This window comes from Homarus americanus, unplaced genomic scaffold (genome assembly GCF_018991925.1).
Source record: "Homarus americanus isolate GMGI-L3 unplaced genomic scaffold, GMGI_Hamer_2.0 scaffold48406, whole genome shotgun sequence".
Taxonomy (NCBI): Eukaryota; Metazoa; Arthropoda; class Malacostraca; order Decapoda; family Nephropidae; genus Homarus; species Homarus americanus.
Window position 1 is genome coordinate 5,327,263 of NW_024753828.1, and position 9,183 is coordinate 5,336,445.

Sequence of the window (9,183 nt, forward strand, 5' to 3'; positions counted from 1 at the left end):
CCAGCTGGTCAAAAAAAATCCTACCGTTATCCTATCCTATCCCAGGTGGTCATATAATCCTCACTATCCTAGCAATGACGCCTCACTTCAGAAGTTATATTTAGTCCCGGAGGCTCTCACTTATAGAGGAGAGAGAGAGAGAGAGAGAGGAGGGAAGGAGGGGGTGAGGGAGGGAGAAGGAAAGAAGGACAGGGTGAGGGGGGAGAGGAGAGAGGGGGAGAAGGTTCATATTGCAGCACACCAGGATGCTCCCCCCATCACCATGCACCTCCTCCCTCCCTCCCCCTCATACCCCCCACCTCCTCCCTCCCTCCCTCCCCCTCCTACCCCCCCCTCCTCCTTATTCAAGTACTAACACCCGGCACTAAACCCGGTACTACTATATTCCCTCCCACCTGTTCTCACACACACACACACACACACACACACACACACACACACACACACACACACACACACACACACACAGTCACCATGTGCCAACTTACGCCAGGGAGTGCCAGTGACCCTGACCTTTGAATCAGAAAACACAAAGAAAGGAGCCTGTGTGTGAGAGAGAGAGAGGGGGAAGAGAAAGTTTGCCCAGCTTCAGGAGGCGAGGCAGTAGGCGGCAGGTCAACCCGATAACAGTGTTTGTAGATTTGTGGGTCAACGACGACAACAACGATTAGCTTGACCACACACCCACACACAACGACGAGTGACTATGTGGTGTGTTGACAGGCAGAGCTTTAAGACAGGAATGAGAACGTGTGTGTGTGTCTGACTGTCTAATTATTTACCTAACCCCCCTGTCAATCTATCTACCTATCTCCTTCTATTTATCCTTGTATCTGTTTATCCACTGTCTATCCATCTGTTGAGATCTCCCCGTTTGCCTCCGCTTCTGTTTAAGGGCGTGGTGGCTTCAAGAGGGGGGAGGGGGGGGGCTAGTGTAGAAAGTGACACACGTACACAGAGAGAGGTACTACACACACATACGTACAGGCACACGCACACACTTTTAATAACTCATGTGCGTGTGTGTGTACGTCCTTCACCTTCATGCACGACTGTGTGAGGGCACTACTGAGCTGGTCACCCACACCGTTATGTACCTTCCGTTATCATTGTTTTGTTATTATTAGGATTATCAGTTTTGTTCTTATTGTTGTTATCAGTTCTGCTATTGTTCTTATTATTGTTATCTGTATTTTGTTATCGTTGTTATTATAATTAAAATCACTACACAGCTGTTACCATCTTCAACCGCTTATCGTCACTATCATAAATAACGTGTAATCTCATTAATGCACTGCCCCCCCCCAAGAAGGCTAAGATAGTGTGGTTTAGTGTGGTTAGATTAAGGGTGGTTTGGTTAGGTTAGGTTAAAAGAGTGTGACTGACGTAGCCGTTAAATATACTGCTATGTAATAAAAGTGTGTGTGTGTGTGTGTGTGTGTGTGTGTGTGTGTGTGTGTGTGTGCTTCATCACGAATTACAATATGCTTAACACACACCTGCTTCGCCATAAGCCTGCGCCAGAATCACCCTCAATCCGTGTCTGGCATATCAAGCTGTCGACGTGACCACACACATAAAAAAACAAACACACACACACATACTATCCCGGACATGTGACTGTCTGTGTGTGTGTGTGCTAAGGTAACCTGGTGTGTCTAACTGGCCCCAATTCCCTACGGCACCATACACCTCCTCCCTTGATGCTTAAACTCTGTACTTACATCGAGACTCTCAACCCCCAGCCTAAAAAAACGTCATCATAAACTGGTCAATGATTCCGTTAAGTCGCCGTTATATATATAAAAAAAAAAACACCTCAGGGGAAAAAAACATGGTCAGTTGAGTCAAGAAAGGACGAACATTAGACTGACTTCAACCAGCCACAAAATCTCTCTACTTGAATGAGGGAATCTCACATTTTGTATTCAAGTAAGTAGATCTTCTTGGGGGGGGGGGTGGGATTCTGGACTTATTACTGCACCAAAACTTAGCCCTGTATCGTGTAAATCTCTCTCTCTCTCTCTCTCTCATTTATCCATCAATTTATATTATTCCTCTCATCACTCTCACCGTCCAACGTGGCAACAGACTTGATCAAATCCTGGACACACCACCACCAATACTACTGTCCTCCTACCTACCACCATCACCCCTATTGTCCACCACCATCCTACTATCCAGCACAACCACCATCCCCATTCAACTAACCACCACCCCCTACCAACCATTATCACACCCTGGGATAGAACCCGGATACCCTGATTGTTGTGTGAGTCTCTCTACCACACCACCACCACAGTTTAACTCCCCTACTTGAACATCACCACTGGCCAGGACTCGAGGCCGTCACCACCACCCACACCTATATCAATGGTGAGGCATCAACCCGGACTTACTGCAATTATTACCTGTACACACACACACACACACACACACACACACACACACACACACACACACGTGATAAGGCAACTACCCGGACTCATTTTAACAACAATAACATCCTGGGTGATTAAGTCGCCATCCCGGAAGCTTAGTCGTCGCAAACCCAGACCCCGGGGGCAGGTTGGGTCTAGAACCTTCCCCGGGTCGCCGTTAGGTAAATGCCAAACACACACACTCTCGACCTGGGCCAGTCACCGCCACACAGGTAAAGGGGCCGGACTGTCACCCGCAAAAGGCCTCTCCTTCTGAACCCATGAACCCCGACTCGTGAACCCAAAGCAGTAGACTGATATATTATATTCTGTCCATAAATGCTTCGGGTTCATGAGTCTGACTCTCGGGGTTCACACCGGAGAGGCGACAGGTCTCTTGTGGGTGACTGTACCTGAAGTAGGCCAGGGAGGAGGGGGAAAGATCAAGGAGGTGGAGCCGTGTAAACCAGAGTGGGATGAGGGCGAGTAACGTGTGCCTCGGGGGTGGGTTAAAAGGGCAGGGGGTAGGTTACAGGGTGGGGCAAGAGGGTCACGAGGTGGGGCAGTAGGTGGTGGCGGCGGTGGGCGGAGGTGACCGTGTTACTGAGCAACCTCCGGCCCCCGTAGGTCGAGAGGCACCGTCTTCACTCTCTACCTCCCTCCACCTACTTCTTACCTCGCCGCTCCCTCCCTCCCTTCACCCAACACTCGGGCTTGTTCATAACCCTCACCCACCGTCCGGGTACACGAGGCTCACCAAGGTTAATTAGCCCAGCACACACACACACACACGGGAGGGCCCAATACCACCCACCCACCTACAACTTAACCACCCACATATTCCCCGTGCCAACTGCCACCCTCCCCCACTATGCACACCTGATCTTGGAGGCAGTGATCACAGGTGTTTTAACGCCTCTCTCTCTCTCTCCCTCTCTCTCTCTCTCCCTCTCTCTCTCTCTCTCTATCGCTGTTTGTTTCTCTCACCACAACATCGTAATAAAGCTCCAGGACCACAAAACAATCCTTCCTAGTTGAAAATTTCACTTAAAAATAAACCAAATGTCGAAGTATCATCCCCACAAACTGACACACACAAACAAGTCTTGTAAATCTATCCCCAGAAACACATACAGGAGATAAACATACAACAACAAGCAGTAGGAATGTCGAAACACATCCAACAAACATACATACATACAGTCTGTGTGTGTGTGTGTGTGTGTGTGTGTGTGTGTGTGTGTGTGTGTGTGTGTGTGTGTGTGTGTGTGTGTGTGTGTGTGTATGTGTGTGTGTGTGTGTGTGTGTGTCTGTCTGTCTGTGTGTGTGTGTCTGTCTGTCTGTGTGTGTGTGTGTGTCTCGCCTTCATAAGGTCTGCTTGTGACCTGGAAGCCTTACAAAATACCAAGTGACAAGAACGCGACCCTAACCACCTGAAGCCAACTAACACACGCATATGCTCATTAAGGTCAGGTCAGGTCAACTAGGTGTCGTATATTTACCCTTTGAGAAGAGGATTCCAAGACCGCGCACAACACTTACACCTCTGGCCAGCCATACACACTACACTACACCTTGAACTACCTCTACACCCTGAACGACTGTACCAATCACCACTAACTGATGCACTACACCCAAACTACTACACCCAACACTACACGACCATATCAGCCACAGGAACAGCGTCAATTAATCAAAACAATAACAATAACAACAACAACAATAACAACAACAACAATAATAATAATAATAACAACAACAATAATAACAATAATAATAATAATAACAGTAATGACAACAAACATTAGAATAATAACAACAACAATAATAACAACAGTAATAATACAACTCACTTCAGGTTTTAAGCCCCACGCGATAATGAAAATCACACACACACACACACACGCGCGCGCGCACACACACACAACTAACTAGGTCAATACAGCGACCCACACCTGACACACCTGCAGTCACAAACAGGCGAATGTGGTGACACGCACAAAAACTAGAACGCCCCCAGCCAGCTCGCGCCGCATAACTTAATTCGCTAATCATTTTAATAGCATTCTAAGGCGGGCTATTCAGGTCAGGTCATCTCGTTAACAACCCTCTCAACTATATGATGGTACAGTAGTTGATTAATTAAGGAAGATACTAGCGTTAAGTCCTCAGTAATATTCCTATTATCATAGGTAACGATTCTTCTGGTGACCCCAAAACCTTAGTTAACTCACCCCACCCCCAAGTTTCCTCTCCATCTATCACCCCCAAGTTTCCCTCTCCATCTATCACCTCAAGTTTCCCTCTCCATCTATCTTCCTCAAGTTTCCTCTCCATCTATCACCCCTCAAGTTTCCCTCTCCATCCTATCACCCTCCAAGTTTCCCTCTCCATCTATCACCCCCAAAGTTTCCCTCTCCATCTCTATCACCCCCCAAGTTTCCCTCTCCATCTATCACCCCTCCAAGTTTCCCTCTACTCGACACACAACCTTTACCTCCTGACGATACAGTGTGTGACGCTCGACCTCCTGACGATACAGTGTGTGACGCTCGACCTCCTGACGATACTGCTGTGCTGCTCTTTGTTTACACCACGTCCAGCTGATCGCCTAACTACGTCATGGGCATCTGGTCACACCCCCACCCCCTGCCTAACTACGTCATGGGCATCAAATTTACCCACCCCCCACCTGCCTAACTACCTCATGGGCATCTGGTCCACACACCCCACCCCCTGCCCCTAACTACCTCATGGGCATCAAATTTACCCCCCCCACCTGCCAAACTACCTCATGGGCATCTGGTCACAAAATAATAATACTTTCACCCTAAACCTACACCCCACATATTAAAATACTCTGTTACTTATTAATAACCAAACCTTATACATTTTTCCTCTCGTCTCCAAATTCCGTAGACACACACAACTTAAAATCTGTTTTGTTTTACATGACGTCAGCAGATTGCCTCGCCTAGCTCTAAGGAGGTGGGTGGGGGAGGGTGGGTCAGATGTTGTGTAGGAGGTGTGGGTGGATGGGGGTTTAAACTTGGGTAGTATACGTATACACAGGTGCAATGACAAGGTGGGGGGGTAAAGAGGAGGATAAAGAAAGAAAGGTTAAAGCGAGTGGTGAAACTGAGGAGAAGAAAACTGGGGTGATAAGGGAAGATAGGTGAAGGGGTGAGCAAAAGAGGTGAGATACTGAGAGGCCTGAAGAGGTGATAGATGGAGAGGGAAACTTGGGGGTGATAGATGGAGAGGGAAACTTGGGGGTGATGGAGAGGGAGTTAACAGGAACTAGTGTGTCGGGCGCTGGGACAGGTGACTTGAGTAGGTCACCTGTACCGCATGATGTGGCGGTCCATGCAGGTGGTGACAGCTGCGGTAGTGGTGGGAGTGTGGTGGTGACTTATGGTGATGGTGACAGTTGTGGTGTGATGGTGGTAGTCTGAAGAAGTATGGTGGTGGTGGTGGTGGTGTGAGAAGCCAGTGTAATTAGTGGTGGTGATACGGCTATCACAAACAGGATGACTGCCTTATCTTAATGCCACCCCTCCCCGGAATCTGACATCACCACTGCCAACACAATATACTGCTACTACCAACATACACACCATTCCCAACACTACCACAATTACACCACTATTATTACATAACAGACCCAGCCAGCCAACTTCCCCACCTCCAAAAAAAAACAATAAAAAATAAATATATACTGTATATATACTACCAACACTTCCCAAACTTACCAAAACACATGTGTCTGCACCAACATACCTGACACACACACACACACACCTGCCTCAACTCACCCAGAAATCATTACAACACCACAACCACAAGATATATACATAATAATTCACAAGGAAATAATAACAAAAACCACCAATAATTATCTAATGGTGTGGAAATTGTACTCATAAACACACTTAATATTTTCAATCGATAGTCGATACTGGATCTGATTATGTCAACAATGGCGTGAAGCATAGAAGGCTCTGAGGCCGTTTTATATAATAGCTAAATCATATATATTTTTTCACACTATTGCCACCACACGTATTATTAAAACCACAACGTCGATATTTTTCTTTCTTTTCTATTAACACACACACTATAGCACATCTCTCCCTGCCAGCAGTAACGTATACCTCCGCACGCCACACTCTCTCTCACGCGACTGTCAACACTACCACATGTCCTGTTCCACCATCCCCACACTCACTCTCTCTCGTTCCTATTGGTCACCCCTGGAAGCGCGGGATTGGTCAACTTCGATCATGACGTCACGTGCGCGCTCGCTCATTGGTAGAAGGGGAACATGACGCTCTGGTTTATCGTTATCAGACGCTGCGTAGGACCCCTGCAGGAGCGGGTGTGAGTGTCTAGGTGTGTGCGAGTGTCTAGGTATGTGTATGTGTCCAGGGTGTATGTACTGTGTGTCTCGTTGAGTGTATGTGTTTGTGTGTATGTGTATCTAGGTGTGTATGTGTCTAGGATGTGTGTGCATGTGTCTAGGGCGTGTACGTGTGTATGTGTGTGCGTGTGTCTAGGGCGTGTAAGTGTGTGCGTGTGTCACGAAGCGTCAATACTTTCGAGTTAGCCCGAGTGCATACCGAGGGAGACAAGCACCAACGCCGGAAAGACGCTGCCACCGCCCCTCCCGCACTAGATGTAGCCCCCCACATGTGCTACATCTATGAACGACTCTGCCGGTCCCGTATCGGCCTCTTCAGTCACCTCAGAACTCACCAACCTAGGCAACATCCCTAATAACTCATACCATTGTATCATAGCTGGATGATCGTCATACTCGATTTCGTGTGACAGCAAAGTAGTAGTAGTAGTAGTAGTAGTAGTAGTAGCGTGTGTCGATCAGTTCAGTGAGGGGCGAGAGATGGGAATGCACCAGAGAACCTATGGGGAGATGTTATGATCGTGTGTGTGTGTGTGTGTGTGTGTGTGGCTAGTGTACATGTGACTGTTGATCGTGTACATGTAACTGCGGTTCGTATACATGTAACTGCGGCTCGAATACATGCGACTGAGGCTCGTGTACATGTGAGCGTGGTGTACTGAGTGTGGCTGTGGCGGGTGCACATGAGGCCCGCCAGCCTCCTGCAGGAAGGAGAGAAACTATTGACCAGGGAGGCTGGCTGGCGCACCGAGCCCTCGCCTCCTGCACCCTCGTCAAATACTGGCGAAGGGGGACCCAACCCCTCCCCCTAAGCTTATTTCACCCAAAGCTTAACCACTCTAACACTACTTGGGGGGTTAGGTTAGGTTAATATTTAGGTTAGGTTAGGTTAATATTTAGGTGAAATAATCTGGGGAGATATTCTTCGTGTGATCCAATAGCTTGTACCAGGGAGGTTCGATTAGGGTTAGTTTAGATTAGGGTTGGGTTAGGTTAGATCAGGGTTAGTTTAGATTACGATTAGGTTAGGTTGGGTTAGGTTAGGAGTAGTTTCTGTTTATCATAGGCTGTGTCAGACCTGTTCCTAAACATCATCATCCTGGAGGCCTCTCTCTCTCTCTCTCTCTCTCTCTCTCTCTCTCTCTCTCTCTCTCTCTCTCTCTCTCTCTCTCTCTCTCTCTCTCTCTCTCTCTCTCTCTCAGAACTGCATCGTATTCGAGAAGCAGATGTGAGGAAACACCCTCTTCCTCCCCCCGCCCCGCCCCTGGAGGATGTGTGTGTAGAGGGACGGGGCGGGGTGGGGGGTAGTTCAGTGGGTGAGTCACAACACAACTGTCCCGACTCCTGCGGCGTTTAATCTGCTCCACCATTACCACCACTACTTCTACCACCACCATTACCATCACTACCACCACCACCATAACCACTACTACTACCCTCATCACTACTACCACTACCACCTCTACTACCACCGCAATAACAACCACCCACTACTGAACATTTGGTTGATTCAAGTTAGGTCAGGTTAATTATAAGGTTGGATGTCATGTCAGGTGTGGTTAGATTAAGTTTGAAAAATAAAATAAATATATAAAAATAATAATGATAATCCACAGCAATAAACTGCAAGCATCAGCAGACAACCGGGACAAATTCCCTTAGTTTTTCTGAAGGTAAACCTACAGAAGCATGGTTCCTGTATACTATATTAGTGTTGCTGCGTCACCCACCCCTTCAGGCAACCCCCCTCCCACCCCCCCCCCAAAGGACCCTCCCTCCCACCCTCCAAGTAAGATTGTGTTTTTCCCCTAATTACCGAGTCAGATTTAATTACGATACATGTTCACCTGTTTAATGATGTCTGAGTCCCTGTTTGACGTAATTACGATATATTTTCCCTATCTTAATGGTCCCTGAACGTAATATCTAAGGTGGTAATTAACGATAAAATGCTTCCTGAATATTGGCGCCTGAACGTACAGTATGTATCTAATTTACCTACGATACTTAACTGACTCACTGAAGCTACGATACAAAGATCAATTATATACTGTACTACGACGATACTTATTTACGCTACGACGCAAAAAAAACGTAATTCTCAAAAGTTCGCTCGCTACGTTCAATTTCTCCCTCTGCCCTGCCCCGCCCCGCCCCGCCCCGCCCCGCTAACGTAAGATTGTGAGAACTGCATCTGACGCACAGAGACTCTTACGACACCAAGAAGGATTTGTCTAAAGTTCACGAGGTAATTATTTCCTCAAACTCAAGACAAATTGAAACAGTCAAATGTACCTCAACTAAAAACTTACGACACAAAGATGGGAGGATAAAATGGCGTCA

At 47.4% G+C, this 9,183-nt stretch overlaps 1 protein-coding gene across 4 annotated transcripts in view; it reads right to left on the reverse strand.

Annotated features, from left to right (window-relative positions):
* LOC121855512 overlaps positions 1-6,637 on the reverse strand; it is a 37,907-nt gene extending 31,270 nt beyond the window's left edge. For 2 of the 4 annotated variants that reach the window (XM_042350487.1, XM_042350485.1), the window contains exon 1: positions 6,575-6,634. The gene's annotated coding sequence lies outside the window, so the exon portion shown is untranslated. Of the gene's footprint in view, positions 1-6,574 lie in introns of all 4 variants that reach the window. The other 2 variants (XR_006086799.1, XM_042350486.1) reach the window with 2 other exon arrangements.
* Positions 6,638-9,183: the final 2,546 nt, after the last annotated feature.